Genomic DNA, 20389 nt, shown 5'->3' on the forward strand with positions numbered 1-20389 from the left:
AGGAATTGTAATGCTTATTCATACTAAACTTGTCCCCTATCAAATTGTGATTTGAAAATGGAATCACAAAATGGGAAACACCTCTGGGAAAAGGCAACATTGGGAAAGGTGAATCAAAGAGATATGTTGGCCTGTTGTGGGATAACAGAATTATTTTGCTTGTGTGATTTATATCCTTAGTTCTCATGCTTATGCAGCTGTTTACTTTGCAGAGAAGTGAGAGCTCAAGATGCATTGGGTCGAGATTTTATCCATTCTTGCAAAGAAGTTGGAACTCAGAATCATACAGCAACTCACAGGCTACTAACTGAACTGGAAATTCACAGCACTGGCAACATATTCCAGAGAAGAAGTAACAGCTGAGCTGCAGGCAGTGATGTATTTAATTAAGTCAATTGCAGTGAGCTCTTCAAGGATTTTGTGCATGAGAGGATGCAGAACTGCATGAGTAGCTAGACCAAAATTCTTACACTGTACATGTTCAGAATCGAGAGGAACGCACCTGGGGGGCTGTATTAAAGTGCAGTAGGTACATGGTCAACAACTATAAAGACTGATGCACTGATCTGGAAAACTCAGCAGGAAGAATGTTTAAGAGTATTAGTCATAGAAGTGTTAAGCTGAACAAACCTGAAGTCCTTTAGTAATACAGAGGAATTATTTTACTGGGACCATTGACTTCTTATCTAAACACAAATTTGAAGTTATAAGTATCTAATTTGGGCTAATCAACTCCAAGATGATGAGCAAGTGGCCAAATTTCTGATGTAAACTACCTTGTGGGTAATAGATAAGAAGATATCCACTATTTTCTTTGACCATGATGTACTCAAATGAGTTAAACAGTTCTTTAAAAACCTGTGTCAAAATAACAGAACTCTGCGCAGCTATGTTGCATAGAGGGATAAAACCCTGATCAGACAGCCAGAGTTCAGGTAGCAGCTTAGACACTGGAAGACTTGGGCAAGAGGTAATGGGAGCAAGTGGCAGCTACTGGCTGACCCATTGTGGGAGACAGGGTGAGGTGATTCTTGGTCTGTTGTAGCTCCAAAAGGGGGTTGCATGAAGTACATATACTAGAAGATGTAGGCTTAATATCTCATGTCTTGGAGGGTAGCTGTCAGAGAGCTTGTGTGTGTGTGTGTGAGAGAGAGAGAGAGAGAGAGAGAGAGAGAGCACATATCAGGAGGGCCTAAGATGCTTATTTCAGCTGCCAAAGGGTGATTTAGGTTGGGGAAAATTACCTGTATAGTCTGAGCCTGAAATGAAGAGGATCACTGATTGAAGGGGATCCTGTCAGCTGGGGATATGCTAATGTAGACTTCTTTCGGCTTTCGTTGGGGGGGGGGTTGGAGTCACCTGGCATATGTTTCAAGAGCACACTATCTGTAGTAGGGGACAAGTAAGACCAGACTCCGAGCTGCAAAGTAATCCAGACTACTCTAGCTGTAGGAAAAAAATATCAGAACTGCACACCCAAATGTGTGCAGGCACAATGTAGAATAATGATAACAGCTGTACTGAAATTGCCATCTAACCAGGCCTCCATTATAAAATCGAGATCATCAGGTCAGAGATCATTCATGGTTTGTTAAGAGCCAATATGTTGTTACAGTACAGCCCCAAATATAGGTAAAGGAAGAACAGGCTGTCATTTTCTGTTCACAGATGATATCTGGAACTATGGGTATATGTCCAATAGCACTGCAAGCTGTAAAATAGAAGGACAAAGCAATACATGGCAGTGCCTTGATACAGTAAGTGGTAGCTGAGCTCCCCATACAGTAGATTACTGCACATCCATTGTAACTCAACTCCCAGACTCTTGAATGTTCACCCATCATTCCTGAAGGAAGTATAAACCCAGAAAGTAATACAATATAAACTTTGTCTTTTTTCTACCACACCCATCTTACTTGTAATATAGTATACTTATAGGGGTGAAGTTTGTCGCCTGTCAAACTGTGATCTGAAAATGCAATCATAAAATGGGGAACATTGATGGGGAAAGGCAACACTAGGGAAGATGGCCTCTTGTGGGATAACAGAATTATGTGTTTGTGATTCAAATCCTTAGTACTCATACTTGTGCAACTGTTTACCTTGCAGAGGTAAGAGAAATCAAAGTGCAGTGGGCCATTAATGGTTGAGAATGCAATATGTAGATCACCATATAAGAACCTATAAGAAACCTAGTATGAGATAGGGCTTCAAGAGTGTCTTGCTAGCCAAAGGCTTTTCAATCAGTACTCTTTTACTTAGGAACTGCTGGGGCCTTTACAGCTGTGTGATTTCCCTGGACAGGTACTTACCAAAGACAGCATTATACTGTATAATTAGCCTAACAAGAGGAGAGTTTAAAGGAATGATAACTTCTTTCTACCTAGGTGAGATACCTTTAAAGCTCAGTTGTGCAAAATAGAAGGATTCCTTGATTACTCATGCTATATGAGTGGCTAAATAAGAGGGAGTTGTCAACCATGGTGCTAAGATCCCTGACTACTGTATATGTTTGAAGTGGGTGCTGGCTGTATTGTAAGTTAAAGAAGAGAGTTTTTAGCAATGCAAAAGTACTGTACATTTTTGCATTTGATCTTATACCCTTATAGTACTCCCTTATATTTAAGATTAGTTCTTGTTCTTGCTATAGCAATACCATATCAGGGGGTAATTGAACAGCAACACCCAACCTGCAGCCATTGGCAAACATTGCTACCCATAGGTCTGGGTTTATGGTTTGTAGGTCAGAGAAGTATATGCCAAAAGGGAGGGGGGGGGGGTCACATCACTGAGCTCTTGATACACTGTTGTTACTTTCGTGCTTAATGAGAAAGCGCCTGCTACTCCAAATGTGTGGGTCGATCAAGATAAGTTGTGCGGAAGGCTGCTCTGGTGAAGTAGAAGGATGAAGCACTAACTATGACCCAGTCGACCCAGGTTTAATTAATGGCTTGGGTGACTGCAGAGTGGCAGGGAGGGAGTTTGTCACTGATGCCTCCTTAGGGCAGGTGTGGTTCAGAGAGGGGAGTGGCCTTCAGTCATAAGCAACAAGCATAGAAGGCAGGGCAGGGAAGTGGGTAGGTGAAATAAAGAACCCCCCCGGATGGAAGTGGAAACAGCCTATCACCCAGGATGTCCTTAGGATTCACAACGAGTCCCAGCAATAGAAAAGTTTAGAGGGGTAAAGACAAGCCTGTAAACCTGGTGTGGACATGGGCCAGTGGGGGCTTGTCTAGTAAAATGATGCTGCAAGGGAGACCAAAAAACAAAAAAATGTTGAGACCTGAGTGATCATGATCCACTGCTTCTGAGACTTTGTCAAAGTTGTTTACTAAATTAAGTAGACATGATCTCCTTTTGACAAAACCAAATTGCTGATGATCCAGGTGTATGAGAATTTTGGTATCTCCATTTATGAAGTTGAATGTATGGCATTGCATTTCCTTGCAGAGTAAACTAGTAAGGCTGATGGGTCTGTAGTTCCCAGAATTTGTGGTGCTGCCCCACAAAGGGTCGCAACAGCAATTCTCCATACTTTAGGGGCATTTGTGGCTAAGCTTAAATTCATTCCTCAATGTATGGGTTCAGATTAGACACTTGGATCTGACTCGGCAGTTACTCCAGCTGATGGAGAACAACAAACTCTCAAGCTCCTTTCCTACCCACAGTGCACCATACCTAACCTCCCTCAGATCTCGTTTGTCACTTTCGCAACCAGACGTGGTTGACTATTGCTCCTGAGTGATTGTATTAAGATAAGGCTTATTTCTTTAAAACTTTATCTTTAATCGCTGTCTGTTAGTAAATCTCACACACTCTATTTAATACTTTGTACTGTCTGTCAAGTATTTTTCTACTCTTCTTCATCTTTATTTCCTCTTGTACACCTGTGAGTGTATTCTTGCTGCTGTTGTTGGTAGGCCTTTCCTACCCCCGCATATCCCTTTCCATTAAGGTGGTTGTGCCTTTCTTCTTTCTATTTAAAACAAATCTGCTAGCTTTTTTCACTGCCCTTTCCTTTCTGTAGTAGCAGTATTTTGTTTCTTACTGTCTGAATAGATATTATTTATTTATTTATTTATTCGGTTCTTTTGCTGATATGTGGTTGTTTAGAGTTTCACCTGTAGCTATGTCTGAAAAAAGGCTTTAAAAATGTGTAAAATGTGGGCAGAAGATGCCATTTACTGATGCCCACTCTTTATGTGTGTACTGTTTAAAGGATGAGCACCTAGACCAGGAATGTGACATTTGCAGTGGGTTCAACCCCAGAGCTCTCACAGAAAGAAGAAACAAATTAATAATAAAAAGTTTATTGCCAACTCCTTTTTCCCAGGCCATTGCTGGAGTTCAGTCTCCCAAGGTAAAATCCAAGGCCCCTTCAAAAAGGTCCAGATCTTCAGACTCTTATGGCTTCAACTTCTTCGGAACCAATGAAAAAGAAATTAAAATCGGATCTGACGTTTCCTGGGATCCGACCATCCTCTGGCAAGTCCTTCCTCTGATCTGATAAAACACACTATGGATTCGAAGTCCTCGGATCCTAAGCCATTGTCTTGTACTCAGTATTCTCTAACCATGGATCCAGTACCGTCCCGGGTGCCCTCCCCCTTCCTGGAGAAGCACTCTAAGTCTTTTTCAATGGTGGCCTCTCATTCCTGCAGAAATCTAACAGAGGCAGATGTGGAAAGGATTATGAAAAGATTCTTCATAGAGAAATTTCAGAAGGGAGTCTTCACAGATGCTCTTCATGTTTCACTGTTGCAGTCATCACATTTGGGTTATCTGCTTGCAGTAGCCCTCAGTCGGCCTGATTAACAAAGTCTTGGGTCCTGCGTCGGTTGCTGTCTCATCTTCCATGATGTCAGGTAGTCAGGGGTATAAAGCATGCAGCTGACGCCATTACATCAGTCTTTCTTGCCGTGCGGTGCCCGAAGCAGAAGCAGTTTGCAAGTGCCGGTCGGCCAACTCCTGAAATTTTCGTTTTCGAGTTTCAGAACCAAAGTCTTCAACTAAGCTAAGTACCCCTTTTGGAAACTTTTTCTTGCTCTAAACCAATGTCAGTAAAAGTCAATAATTGTATTTCTTGTGGAAAGCAAATACCTCATAAAGATTTTCATTCGTGCTGCATTCCTTGCCTAGGCCCTGACCACGAAGTACCATTCTGTCGGTTTTGTGCCTTTTTTAAACAATGAACTGTTCTTCGTCGGTTTATTTATGCTTCTAAATATTTTGGCACTCGGTTCAATTATCCAGATATGGCTTCGGTAAGCCACCCGACTACCATCATTCCGAAAAAAGACAAAGACAGAGACAAGACCGCATAGGTCCAAAGCTGCCGACGACACTTTTCCTAAGCTAGTTGCCAGTTCGCTGGTACTCAGTGAGGTGCTTTCGCAGCCCCTGATACCCGCTACTTCAGATTCGCAGGCCTCTTCTGAGACCCATTCGGAGTCCGGTATGCCACGAGATGCTTCAGCTGTGGAACCTGCGGATGTCTGTACCTTGGATGGGTCCGGAGCCGCTGTGCAGGCACCGGCTTCTGAGGGTGTAGTCAGGCCTACTGACTTGCATATTAAACCGACGCCATCTTCTTCTTCAAGGGCTAAAACTCGATCCATGCCTAGAAAACCGACGCCCAGACCGCATGGTCAGGCCTCTATGCCTAAAAAGCAAATGATAAGAATGGCTGAAGACCTTATTACTCTAAACAGGGGAAGCCACCCTTCCCCATCTAAGAGACCTAGGACTGAGTTTCCTTATGATTCTTCTGATCAAGACTCTGAAATTTCTGTTTCCTCTGAAGACCAGGATTTACCCTTATCTACCTATGAGGATTCTGATGCAGAGGACTCTATTCCCTCTGCTTTCCCTCCAGAGGATTTCTCTTTTAATGAAACCTTGCATACCCTTAGGGAGCATTTTTGCTGGGAAAGCCAGGATTACTCTGACTCTAGAAAAAGGCTTAGGGATTTCTTACTCCTGCCCCAACACAGGCCTTTAGCTATCCTGCCTATACTGGACATTGTTGATGATGCCTTTTTGGAATCTAGCTTGGCCCCTGACTCTTTACCTACTGCTCCCAGAAAACCTGATAGATATTACAGGGTTCCCGACTCTCACAAGTTCCTTTTTAAAAATCCTACTGCGGATCCTGAGGCCATTTCACAGGGACCCAAAGACATTAAGGCTACTACTGCCAAAAATCCTACCCCCTCTGATAGAGATTTCTGGGCACTGGATAGATGGGGAAAGAAGGTATATACTTCTGCAACCTTGGCCATTAGGGCCTTAAACTGCCAGTTTCGTATGTTAAAGTATCAGCAGCATATTATTGGATTGCTTAAACAGAAAATGATGTTGATTCCTGACTGTGCTGAAAATAAAGATTTACAGGATTTAATGCATTCTGCTAAACAAGTTGGAAAACATACTTTGTAATGTGGTTTTGATTCACTAGAGGCCTCTTGCAGGGCTGATGTTACTGGGTCTGTACTTAGAAAACATGCTTGGCTTAAGGAGCAATCTTTGCCAGATCATGTTAAAGCTAAATTGCTGGATGCTCCCTTAAACCAAGACCGCCTGTTTGGCAACAAAGCAGAAGAAGTACTTAAAAAGATGGAGGAAAAAGCTAAATCTATGCAAACTGTTAAAGATTTCCTGCAAGTACAGCCTCCCAGATTTAGTAGGCATTGGCCCTCTAAAATTGGTCCTTTCCTGCCTCTTCCAGACCTTCTCAGTCCAAACCCAGAACCAGCAGAACACCCAGGCCTCAGCCCCAAGGTACTCACAGGGCTAAGCAGTGGGGGGCTCTCACTTCCAAAGCAGGGAGTGTAAGACTCCCCCATATGGTAAACTGTCTCAATGACTTAACTTTAAGTCTTCAAAGCCCTGCACAACTGACTGTTCCCATAGGGGAAAAGACTGCCCGGCAGGCAAAATTGTTGGGAACTCATTACCCAGGACAAATGGGTTTTAAATAGTTTGCCAAGGATACAGATTCCATTTTCACTCCTTACCAACCCCAAACGGTTGTCCAGACCTACCCCCAAATCAGTGGGTAGAGGGTCAAAAGCAAATTCTCGCCCTCTTAAGCATCAGAGCTATTCAACCTGTCCCAGAAGAATGGGGGCAAGGTTTCTACTCAAGACTTTTTCCTGGTGCCCAGAAAAGACAACTCCTGGCTTCCTATACTGAACCTCTCTATCCTAAACACATTTTTGGTGATTCCAAAATTCAAGATGCTAACTCTTCACCAGCTGCTTCCTATGCTAGGCAAGGATACCTGGTTGGCAACACTGGATTTAAAGGAAGCTTACCTGCACATCCCAATAAGGGAATCCTGCAGAAGATACCTACGCTTCAAAGCAGGCTACATGCACTATCAGTTCTCTGCAATGCCCTTTGGCTTGTCTACTGCACCCAGGGTATTCACAAAGTGCCTAGCTCCAGTCATTGCATTTTGCAGGCAAAGAAATATCAAATATATCCATACCTTTACAATTATCTAATTCAGGCAGAAAGCCAGGACATACTACTGAATCATCTGACATTTGTACAGAAATTGCTAACTTCTCTGGGGTACACCATAAACGAAAATAAATCACATCTTGTACCTTGCCAACAAATTGTATTCCTGGGCGCAAGCTTGAACACAACTTCCCAGATGGCTTTTCTCACGCCAGAAAAACAAGTTAATTCGACAACCTACTTCAAACTACTGGCCACAAAGACCCAGCTATCTGCAAGGAAAATACTGCAAGTCCTGGGGTTCATGGCCTCCTGCATTCTACTAATTCCATATGCAAGACTGCATATGAGAAAACTATAATGATATCTAAAAAGCCTATGGTGTCAACATTCTCAGGATCTAGAAGCAATGATTCCTATCATTCCTTGTCCACAGATAGAGTTCCTTTGGTGGGCAGATGCCTGTCACCAAAACAAGGGACTGCCATTCACTCTACCACCGGCCACCCAAACCCTAACAACAGATGCATCAGACTATGCATGGGGGGCCCACTTGGCAGGGAAGTGCGTTCATGGCAAATATAACCCAAATCAAATGCACCTGCACATCAGTCAAAAAGAAATGTTAGCTGTACAGAATGCTCTGACAGCCTTCAAGGACCACATCCTTCCAGGACAATTAATGGTAAAGATGGACAACACCACTGTTATATGGTACATAAACAAGCGTGGGGAACCCACTCATACCCTCTCTGGAGACTAGCCATGGCTCTGTGGAACACAGCCTTCAGCTACCAAGTGCACCTTCAGGCTCAGTTCCTGCCAGGAAAGCTAAACACACTGGCAGGCGACCTAAGCAGAAATCTCATGAACCCACATGAGTGGAAACTGGAACCAAAGATATTCAACATGTTGAGAAACAAATGGGGGAGCCCAGATATAGACCTGTTTGCCTCCCCCCAGAACTACCAATTGGAAAAATTTTGCACAAGGACTCCCCGCAAACAAGCTTGGAAAGTGGATACCCTGTCCTTCACCTGTAAAAACCTATCAGTTTATGCCTTTCCCCTTCTGCCTCTCCTTTCCAAGGTACTACTAAAGATCAAACTGGACAAACCAAGGATGGTACTGATTGCACCAGGCTGGCCATGCCAACACTGGTACCCCCTACTACGCAGTGTGTCACTGCTGGCACCATGGCACCTGCCTCAGACCCCTGCCCTGCTGTCCCAGCAGGAGGGCCAGATTCTGCACCCACAGCTTCAAACCCTGAACCTGGCAGCCTGGCTAATTACCTAATCTCTCCGTTACCATCCCTCAGTAAGCAAGTGTTGGATGTCATTCTGGAGGCAATGAGGACTAGTACTAGAACATCCTATGCTGAAAAATGGAAAAGATTCTGTTCCTGGAACCAAGCTCAGGGGATGGGCACAGCAATGCCCAATTTACCTTAGATTCTTCAATACTTAACTGAGATGCTGCACAAGGGCCTTTCCTTTTACTCCATCAAAATTCATGTCTCAGCCATTTTAGCTCATTACAACACAGAACCACCCCTCTTCTCTCATCCACTGCTGAAACAATTCCTCAGAGGGGCCAAAAACTTAAGACCTCCCAGGAGAGCCTCTACTCCAGCCTGGGACTTTAACTTTGTATTGGAAACTCACTCTACTTCCTTTTGAGCCAGCTGTAAATGTAGAGTTGAAGTTTCTTTCTTGGAAGACAGCCTTCCTTTTAGCCATCATTTCAGCAAGAAGGGTGTCTGAATTACAGGCCCTCATGGAGGTGGAGCCTTTCATTATTTTTCATGCGGACAGGGTGTCCCTCAGGACCAATCCCTCCTTCATGCCCAAGGTGGTATCCAGTGTGGCCCTTAATCAGTCCATTCATCTGCCAACCTTCTTTTCTAATCCACAGAGCAAAGGGGAGCGAATACTGCACTCCTTAGATGTGCATAGACAACTTAGATTTTATTTGGAAAGGATTAAACCTCTCAGGAAATCTGAACAACTGCTGGTTGCATTTGCTGCAGGGGCAGAGGGGAAGGCCATTTCAAAGCAAACAATTTCCAAATGGATAGGCCATTGCATTCATTTCTGCTGTAAGCACCATGGAAAACCTACCCCACAGGGGATAGACCACATTCAACCAGGGCTGCATCTACCTCTACAGCCTTTCTCAGAGGTGTCCCTACCAGGGACATCCTAGAAGCTGCTACCTGGAGTTCTGTACATACCTTCACCAAGCATTACCATTTGCCAATTTTCTCTAAATCCAGAGCTGGCTTTGCCACTGCAGTCTTACAGGGCCTTAATGTTGGATATTGTTTTGTCTTATAATTACTTCACCTTTGATAACAAAATCTACCTGCAAAAAATAGGTATGGCCATGGGCTCCCCTTGCGGTGGGAGTTTTGCCAACTTAGTCATGGCCTACTGGGAGCAGAAAGTTTTGGGGAAGAACACAAGCACTATGAGTAGCATTAAGGACTACACACGCCTTTTAGATGACATTTTTATCTTGGTTGAAAGTAATGAAGCTATAGCGTCAGACTTGATTACCTTTTTCAATTCAAGTACTGACTTTTTAACCTTCACGTATTCCTTTAGCAAAGATAGAATATTGTATCTAGATGTTGATTTATCTAAGGTCTATACCAATAAAGTTTTTAATGCTAAAATATACAGGAAAGAAACTTACTCCAACACTTTCCTCCATTACAGTAGTAACCATCCTATATATTAAAAGAAATCTGTGGTAAAAGGACAGTTAGTACGGGCTGCTCGTATGGTTTCAAGGAATGACCATTTTTATGATGAATGCCAATTGTTAAAAACAATGTTCATTAGTAGGGGTTACCCACAACAATTTTTAGACCAACTAGTTCAAGAGGTTACAATTAAGAGAAAAGGGTTTTTACGTCCCTATTTTGGGTACCCATCAGCACCCAACAGTAGATACAAGTAACACTCGTACACCTGCAACAAATTTGGCACTTATCACCCCTTTTAGTACAGATAGTGATGTCATCATTTTTATCATTAACAAAAACTGGAATATGATCAAATTCGATAATGATATAAGCAATAAATTACCATCTAAACCAAAAATTATCTGGAAAAAAGGTAGGAATCTTAAACAAATCATACAGAGTGATACAAAAACAACACCTTTTAGAAAAGGAATGTTCCAATGTAACGTGTAGATATTGTATACACATGGCTACAGGTGAATCTTTCACCATTCTGAATGTTACTTACAAAGTCAAACATAAATTCAATTGTCAATCAAAAGGAGTTGTTTATTTAGCTCAGTGCCAGTTATGTCCTGCCTTTTATATTGGCAAAACAGAGAGAAAATTATGTGAACGGGTTTATGAGCATTTATACGCCGTCAGGAAAAACAAATCAGATAATGCATTAGCTAAACATATTACAGATAATGCTAATCATTCATTCTTATTCAGAGCAGTTGACACAATAGTAACAGACGGGCGAGATGGCCCCGATCAGGTACTACTTGAAGTCCAGGAATTGTACTGGCAACTTCGTTGTCATGCCAGTGTACCACCAGGTTTAAATGAGATTTGTTCTTTGTACCCTATCTTGAAGTTAAAAAGTCTGCGTAGATGAAATCCTTTGCATATTGTGTGTACAAACATATGGAATTCACTATGATTATATACATTTTTCAGCTGTTTTATTATTCTCATTCAACATTTGCCAGTTATGCATATCCTCAGAGTCAAGCTTCTTGTATTATCCATGTTCATATTCACTTGCTTGCTATATATATATTTTTTGTATACTTACACTAGGACAATATAGATATATAGGTTTTATCCATAGTTTTAACATATAAAATTTTATCTATTTATTATTTTATTTATATTTTTTTATGGTTGGTTACTAGGTTTACTAGATATGTATCTGCCATCTCTTGATTAATCTTGAGTAATTTTTGTGTATTCATTGGCAGTTTCAATACACATTTCATCAGCTTTACAACACGACCATGTTTTAAAATGTTTTGATCATTGTTTACTGTTGCTGGGGGACGGCGCTCATATTTTTGGTGCCAAATTAACTATTTAAATGGTTTTAATACTTTTCTCTTGTTTGTCTGAAGAAGTCCCACAATATAGTGGGACGAAAAGCGCTTAACCTCATGTGATGTAATGAAGTTCTTTTTTAACTTATTTTCGGCTTTGCAGTCTTTCGTGCGGAAGTAACCTTTGGAATTTGAAATATTTACTGCCTACATTTGTACTTGGATACTGTTCGTTTTGGGTCTGCAGTCCACTACTTTGTGTTTCTTCAGTCATGGAAGATGAGACAGCAACTGACGCAGGACCCAAGACTTTGTTAATCAGGCCGACTGAGAGCTACTGCAAGCAGATAACCCAAATGTGATGACTGCAACAGTGAACACACTCGAACATCTACATTTATGGTGAGTGTACACAACTGTACTTTCCTACCCCTCAGGTCAAGAACACTGCCCATCTAGTGCTCCTCCTCCTCTGACCTAACCTGTGGTGTTAGAGTTCTCGGATCCGAGTGTTCCGGGCCCTTCTGTCTTGAATTCGAAGACAGGTTTGGTTTTGGATCTGACTGTTACTCTGAGTGCACCGGCCCCGACATCTTTGGCTCGGGATGGCTGTCAGAGCCGAAGCTTCTGGGTTGGATCCGAAGGGATAGAATTGACTGAGGTTTTCAGAGCCATCTCTTCCCCTCGGAGATTCGGCATTGGACAGCTCGGCTCTAGATTCCTTATCGGGTAGATGATTCTCAGAGCAGAGGGAGGTGGCAGGCCAGAAACTTGGTTTCTCAGCTGTGTTGGCTTCCTTCTCTCTGGAGCAATCTGTCTTCAAGTTTTTGAAGAGGGTTTTTCCTCTGCTCCGGCAGGTCAGGCGGGTACTTCCCCCTTGGATCTAACTTCAGCATCTCTACTAACTTTGCACTGTGATCCTCAGCATTCTACACCACTGGAATAGCCAATCCAGAGCTTCCAGACCACCCAGCCGGGTATTGTCATCTCTTCCAATACTTCTCTGGATCATCCCATAGAAGAAGCCCCTAAGAAGAAGACGTATAAGAGGAAGCACTAGGACTTTCCGGGAGTCCATCACTGAGGGTACTTACTTTAATGAGGCAGAAAGGTCTCTCAAAACACCATTCAATGACATCTCATTTGGAGACATCCTTGAGAGCCTTAAACAGAGGTTGGTCTGCCCAAACCCAACTCCTGAGGAGTCAGTAGTTATGAAAGCTTACGGGATTGGCCTGTCTACCTCCTGGGTTACTCCACCCACTGATGACCTCATTAGTTTAGTGTCTAAATGGGCATGGAAGGAACCTGGTACAATTGAGCCGATTCCCCAAGAGACCAGACAGCATTCTGTCTCCACCAGTAGGAAAAGAACATAAGTTAGGGAGTACCAGTTGATGCAATGGTTGTGGCAGCAGCTGCAAAGAAGGAATTCTCAGAACAGAGTTCCACTGTCCATCCCCCTAATATAGAATCTAGGGCTCTGGACAGATTTGGGAAGCGATTATATGCTTCGGTGACATTTGCTGTCAGATCGCTGAATTACTTGGCACACTTCATGAGATTGCAAAGCTACTTGATTAAAGAATTTTCAAATTCCCTTTCAGGGGTCAGAACTGCAGAGGCTCAAACTTCTGTGGCCTCACAGTTGCCTACCCTTCCATATGTTGTGAATTCATCCATGAGGCTCATCTTGCATGCTGCAAAAGGCACCTCAAGGGCTGCAGGTTCAGACATTTCCATCAGGAGGCATGTCTGGATGTGCCTATGTGATTTTGTGGAGCCCTTCAAATCATCTTTCATGAATACTCCTTTTGATCTTTCTTCTTTGTTTGACTCCACAGTAAAAGACGCACTCTCCACATGTGAGAAGGATGGAAAAACCTTATCTGCAGTGGGTATACATTTTTTGCACCTCAGCGGACGTTTTCCAGGTATCAACAGGGAGGTCGAAAGATGTGGTTTAGGAAGTTTCAGGATCCTTTTCTGGACACACATGGAGGTAGTTCCCCCCAGAGGCAGAGGGGGGGAACGATATTGGCAGAAGTCACCCCCGTGACAGGGGCAAAGGTCTAGATATATACTTTTTCCAACAAACCCTTCCAGCGCTCCTGAATGGAGACCTGATTGCCTTCCTATGGAGGCACTCAGGAGTCATTTATCTCTGTACTAGGAAGCCTGGCTAAACTTAACAAAGGATAGTTGGCTGCAGAGAATCATATCCATAGGTTATATTATTCCCTTCTCCCTTCCACCCCCATTACCCAGGAAAATCCCTGATGGTTCCACCCAATCAGAGGGAAGCACTGGAAATACAAAAGCTGCTAGAAAGAAAAGTCATCCATGAGATCCCTCCAGAACAAATAAAATCCAAAATTTTCACAAGATTCTTTTTAGTAACAAAGAAAACAGGGGACTGGAGATTAATTTTAGAGCTCAGTCTATTGAACAAATCGGTTCGACACACCAAGTTCCGGATGGTTAGGGTTCAGTCCATTTTGCCCTTTCTGAGCAAGAATGGCAGGATGTGCTCAATAGACTTTCAGGATGCTTACTATCAGCTCCAGAAGATACTTGCACTTCTGTCTGGGATCCAATTATTACCAGTTCAGAGCTCTGCCCTTTGGCCTCACCACAGCCTCCAGGGTGTTCACCAAGTGCATGGCAGTAGTAGCAACTCACCTGAGACTGCAGGAATACCTGGCTCATTACTGCTCCGACCAGGCATCAACTGGTACAAGCACAAGACCAAGTATTACATACTTGTTCAAATCTTGGCATAACCCATCATTTACAACAAGTCTCAATTACAACTGACTCAGACTTTGGAATTCATAGGAGCAAAGTACAAACAATAAGAATCGGGTCAAGATAATAATTTTCAGTACCAGAGTTTCAGCCCAGTTGATTCTACAAGTTCTTGGATCAATGTCAGCAGCAGTAATAATAGTTCTTTTAGCAAGATATCAAAAGATGAGTGAACCAGCACGTAGGCAGATCCAGTGATACACCAGCTGAGTCCAAAACAATAAAAGAAATCACTGGAAACCAGGGCAGTGTGAGCTAAAATCCTTTAATAATTCCAAACAATTTAACAGGTGCACAAAGTGAACTGAAGTCCTTTAATGATTTCAAGCAATTTTCGGATAGAGAAAATTATAAAGCAATTAAGACAAGAAGTGTCACTGTTAGAAGAGTATAGAAGCAGGAACAGATCAACAAAAATACTGAGAAAGATGTGATAAAAGCAATGCGCAGTATCAGAACAGATCAGGCTCTATCGTGCACTATCGCAAATAATAAACTAAAAATATCAGCACGGGTAGAAAAACTTAGAATATATGCAGATAAATATGAAGGAAAAGTACAAAATAAGCAATTTACCAATGACCCAAAAAAGTTTTAGAGAGAATTGGGAAAAAAGGCAAACGGTATTGAACACCAACAAAACAGAAAAAAATAGATACATTTTGGAGAAATATGAAGATCCTGTGGAACATAATAAAGATACTAAATGGATAGAAGAAGTAAAAGAAAGAATCAGAAGATCAAAGGTACAGGTTATGAAATGGGGTGAAGTAACGGCCAGAGAGATTGAAACAAAGTTAAGAAAAGCCTCTAATTGGAAAACTCTGTGCCTTGATGCAGTAACTTACTTCTGATTAAAAGTGTTAACATCTTTACATGAAGATTTAGCCATGCGTAAGAACTGTTTATATGCACATACTACCAAACACCAGCCTGGTTAACAATAGGAAAAACAGGTCTATATTAGATACTCGAAGTTAGTGAACTTCGAATATGATATGATCAACACCATATCGTCGAAGTCCAGTAACATTGAATATCTAATAAAAACATTAAATAAAGTCAAAAAACAGAACTACTTGCTCTAAACAGGGGGGCAAGCCCCCCTGCATCCCCCACACCCCCCGCTACTTAAATATTCCAACTCCGAGACCGCACTACATTGAAGTAAATGGAAATCTCCCCTTACGGAGATTTCTGTTTACCTCTTCGATGTTCTGCGGTTTCGCTGTTTACGTGTCGGCAATGTCAGATTCCACATTGTGATCGTTCGAAATTCTGCTATAGACTCGGAAAAATAGTACTCCTACTTAAGAGTGAACCTGCAAGCTATCCTAAATACTATAGACCAATAACTCGCCTTCCTATGATGTATAAACTATACACTGGAATTGATGCCGACAGAGCTTAGTCATTTAGAAGAAAACTCAATCATGGCAATAGAGCAAAAGGGTAAGAAAAGAAAGTCATGTGGAACAAAGGATCAGTTGTTAAATAAAGTCATAATGGAGAACTGTAAAAAGGGGAAGAATCTAAGTATGGTGGATAGAGTATAAAATTGCATTTGACGGTATCCTAAGAGCGCTTAAAAATGTATAGGATACACCTTACTGATCGATTACAACAACCATGATACAGTGGCAAACCACTTTGCAGTTAAGCCATGATAAGGGACAAGTTATTATCCCAGGGATAACAATTCAAATGGGGATATTCCAGGGTGACTCTCTGTCCCCACAGGTATTTTGTCTTGCCCTTAACCCATTAAGCTATCTACTTAACAGATTAGGTCATGGCTACAATTTGGCTCCCAGGAAACAACAGTGTGTAAAGACTTCTCATATTCTTTTTTTAGATGATTTAAAACTGTACAGTTCATCAGATGAGGAACTGAAAGCACAACTGCAAGTGGTCAAAACGTTTTCAGATGATATAAGAATGCCATTTGGTCTTGATAAATGTGCAAAAGCAACCTTTAAAGCAGGAAAGCTGCAGCACCAAGAAAACATCAGTTTAGACAGGAATGTGACATAAAAAAACTTGAGCAACAGGAAGTATATAAATATTCGGGAATTGATGAAGGATCAACAATAAAACATAAATAGATGCAAATAAAACTTAGTAAGGAATATTTTAGGAAACTTAATACTGAAAACAGCATTGACATCTAAGAACAAAGTCCAAGCTGTTAACCAGTTTGCTCTTCCTGTCTTAACTTACAGTTTTGGAGTAATTGACTGGCCCCAAAATGTTTTGGATAGGTTGTAAAGATCTGCAATCTGCAAATTTTTATCCCTAGTATAATAATTTTCAGATCTGTAGACTACTCTGAGTGTACCAGCTCTGACTTCTTTGGATCTGGATGACTCTTGGAGCCGAAGCCGCCTTGGTGGGTCCAAGGCATTGAAGTCGACTGTGAGATTTTTGGAGCCAGCTCCACCCCTTGGAGCTTCAGTATTGGATACTTTGACTCTGACTTCTGGCTTGAGGATATTGCTCTTGGAGCAGAGGGAAGCAGTGATCTAGAAGCCTGCCTTCTCAGAGCAGATGTCTTACTTCCATCCGGAGACATCTGCCTTCAAGATAGTGAAGAGATTGTTTTTTGTTCAGACAGGATGGATGGATCCAACCCCCTCAGATCTTTAGTGGTTCTCTGTGCTTAGAGACGCATTATTCTACAGCACAGGGACAGCCACCTCAAGACATACAGACCACTAGCAGGGTCTTACAATCTCTTCTGAAACTTCACCAGAACATCCCATTGAGGAAGTAACTCAGAAGAGGAAGTGGAAGAGGAAGCACTTGGACTGTCCCTAAGAGTCAGTCACTGAGTATACTAATTTCGGTGAAGGAGAAGGGTCCTCACAATCAACTCTGGAAGATGTCTCATTTTGGAGATATTCTCAAGATCCCTTTGGTCCTCCAACAACCCTTCACCACAAGAATCAGTATTTCTGGAAGCCTTTGTAGCTAACCATTTTACCTCGTGGTTTACTCTGCCTGCCAATGAGCTCATTGATTTGGTCTATAGGCAGGCTTGGAATGAACCTAACTCAGCTGAGCCAGTCCCTAAGAGACCAGATCGGATTCTGGCTCCACCTATCAGGAAAGAATTCTGGAGTAAGGGGGTGCCCATAGATGCCATGGTCATGGCATTGGCCACCAAAAAGGAACTTGCCGAACAAAGTTCATCTGTTCATCCCCTAACAGGGACTGTAGGGTGATGGACAGATTTAGGAAGCATGTTTATGTGTCAGCGACCTTTGCTCTTAAGTCTCTGAACTATTTGACACATTTTACTAGGCTACAAAGAGATTTGATCAAGGAACTTTTGAAATCCCTTTCAGGGACCATCACTGCTGAGACTTAATCTTCTGCGGCTTGTCAGTTGGCTACCCTACAATCCATTTCAAATTTGTCCATGAGGCGTGTCTCGCATGCAGCCAAAGGTGCCTCAAGGGCAGCAGATTCAGGCATATCCATTAGGAGGCATGCCTGGATGCACTTATGTGACTATGCAGAGCCTTTCAAGCCCTTGTTTATCAGTGCTTCCTTTGACAGCAGTTCATTTTTGACCCAGAAGTGAAGGACACATTGTTTAGGTGTGAAAAGGATGGAAAGACCCTGTCTGCAGTGAGCGTATGTTTTTCATCCCCTCAAAGATCCTTTTCTAGGAATCAGCGAGTTGGTCAGAAGATGTGGTTCAGAAAATCTCAGAGTCCTTTCCAGGACATGTGTGGTGATAGTTTTCCTGGGTGTAAAGGGGGGAACCTCTAATGGATGACACAGCCCCCATGGCAGACCCACAAAACCTCTGATAGACCCTAGCAGCACTGCTGAAAGGAGAGCCAATTGTCCATCTCTAGAGGCAGTCAGGGGTCAGCTGTCTCTGAATCAGAGAGCCTGGCTAGATTTGGGTGCAGAGGATTATTTCCAGAGATTATATAATTCCCTTTTCCCTTCCACCTTCAAGTGTATACAAAATTCCTGATGTTCCACCCAGTCAGAGGAAAGCTGCAGCACTAGAATTACAAAAGCTGCTAGAAAAGAGAGTCCACCAGACCAGACAGAGTCCAAAGAAAACAGGGGACTGGAGATCAATTTTCGATCTCAACATTTTAAACAAGTCAGTTTGAATTAGAAAGTATCAGATGGCCATGGTTCAGTCCATTCTGCCTTACTTGGCCAAGGATGACTGGATGTTCTTGATAGACCTTCAGGATGTGTACTGTCACATAAAGATGAACAGACAATCCAGAATGTATTTATGCTTCTGGCTGAGAGCCCGTCACTATCAGTTCAGAGCACTCCCCTTTGACCTCACCACAGCCCCCAAGGTGTTAACCAAATGCATGGCATTGGTAGCAGCTGACCTGAGACTGCAGGGATTCTGAGTGTTTCCATATCTAGACAACTGGTTCATTACCACCCCGACCAGGCTTCTACTAATAAGAGCAAGAGATCAGGTACTTAAGATTTGTTCTTATCTGAGGATAACCATAAATTACAAGAAGTCTCAGTTACAACCAGTTCAGACCTTGGAATTCATAGGAGCAATCTTCAATACAATATCAATGACAGCTTTTCTTCCTCTCACAAGTGTGCAGGCTGTCAGATTCCAGGTCAGGAACATAACTCACAGTACCACAATTTCAGCCCGTTTGATCCTTCAAGCCTTGGGGGTCAATGTCAGCTGCCATAATCTCAGTTCCTCTAGCAAGATTTCATATAGGTTCATAGGTGTTTACTAGGCTAATGACCACAAGGGTCTTTTTAAGTCTAGTCATGGATCCCAAACCTCTGACAGGTTCTGATACCCCTGATAAGTGTTTTTGTGGGGTTACCGCTTCATCAGATCCATATAAAAAGCAACTCAAAGTAAAACACTTATACAAGTTAAAATCACATATAATTAAAAATCAAGTTCACCTTCAACTAATTAAAGCTGGCCTTAAAGGAATACTAGTATTAAGCCATGGAACTTTATGTGCTTACAGGGCTATAATCCATTTCACTTCCAAATTCTCCAAGTAATTATTTACGTCTTCCCATACCAGGTTTAACCAGTTGTAAAACTCTAAAATGGAAAACATTACACCCCGCTTTAGCCATATGTACTGCCAATGCATTTGTAAGGACTTTGTTTCTGATATTCCCAACATGTTCCAAAATCCTTCCCTTAAACTTATACATTGTATTGCCCACATAAAAACTTTGGCACTCCGTGCAAGTTGCTAAATAGACATGCAAGTTGCTAAATAGACCATACAATTACTATTGCATGTGGCAGTAGGGTTGCCACCTTTTCAGCGGCCAAAGTGGGACATGGGGGTGTGGCCAATATGACACTGGCCACATCCTCTACCATGATGTCACCACAGGAGCAGTGAAGGAGATGCTATTATGGGTACGACAGATGGCTGCTGGAGTGGCTGGTTGGCTGGCTGCTGGAGTGGCTAGCTGGCGGGCTGCTGGAGTGGCGAGCTGACTGGCTGTCCGGCTGCTGGAGTGGCTAGCTGGTTGGTAGGAGTAGCAGCTGGATGGATGAATGACTGGATGAATGGCTGGCTGCATGAATGGATGGACGGATGGATGGATGGATGGCTGGCTGGATGAATGGATGGACGGCTGGCTAGATGGATGGATGGATGGATGGCTGGCTGGATGGATGTCTGGCTGGCTGGATGGATGGCTGGCTGAATGGATGGGTGGCTGGCTGGCTGCATGAATGAATGGATGGCTGGCTGCATGAATGGATGCATGGCTGACTGGGTGGCTGGCTGGTTGAATGAATGGATGGCTGGCTGGATGAATGGATGGCTGACTGGTTGGAAGAATGGATGGATGGCTGGCTGGTTGGAATAATGGATGGATGGCTGGATGAATGGATGGATGGCTGACTGGCTGGCTCATTAGAAACTACTTATGCTGCAATAGTCATTTAGTCCTGGACAAATATGTGCTTGTAACTTAATTTGCCACAATAATTCCTTCAGCTCCAAGATTTGACTTAAGCTGAGGTCGTACTTAGTTTAGACTTTTAGTGGGAATATACACATATAGG

The 20389-nt window shown here is 42.6% G+C and overlaps 1 protein-coding gene across 2 annotated transcripts in view; it reads left to right on the forward strand.

The window, feature by feature from the left end:
- Positions 1-20389, forward strand: part of PLOD3 (procollagen-lysine,2-oxoglutarate 5-dioxygenase 3) — a gene marked incomplete at its 3' end in the record, with an annotated part of 993531 nt that overhangs the window by 880150 nt on the left and 92992 nt on the right.

This window comes from Protopterus annectens, chromosome 7.part0 (assembly GCF_019279795.1).
Source record: "Protopterus annectens isolate FY-2018-M chromosome 7.part0, PAN1.0, whole genome shotgun sequence".
Classification (NCBI taxonomy): Eukaryota; Metazoa; Chordata; order Ceratodontiformes; family Protopteridae; genus Protopterus; species Protopterus annectens.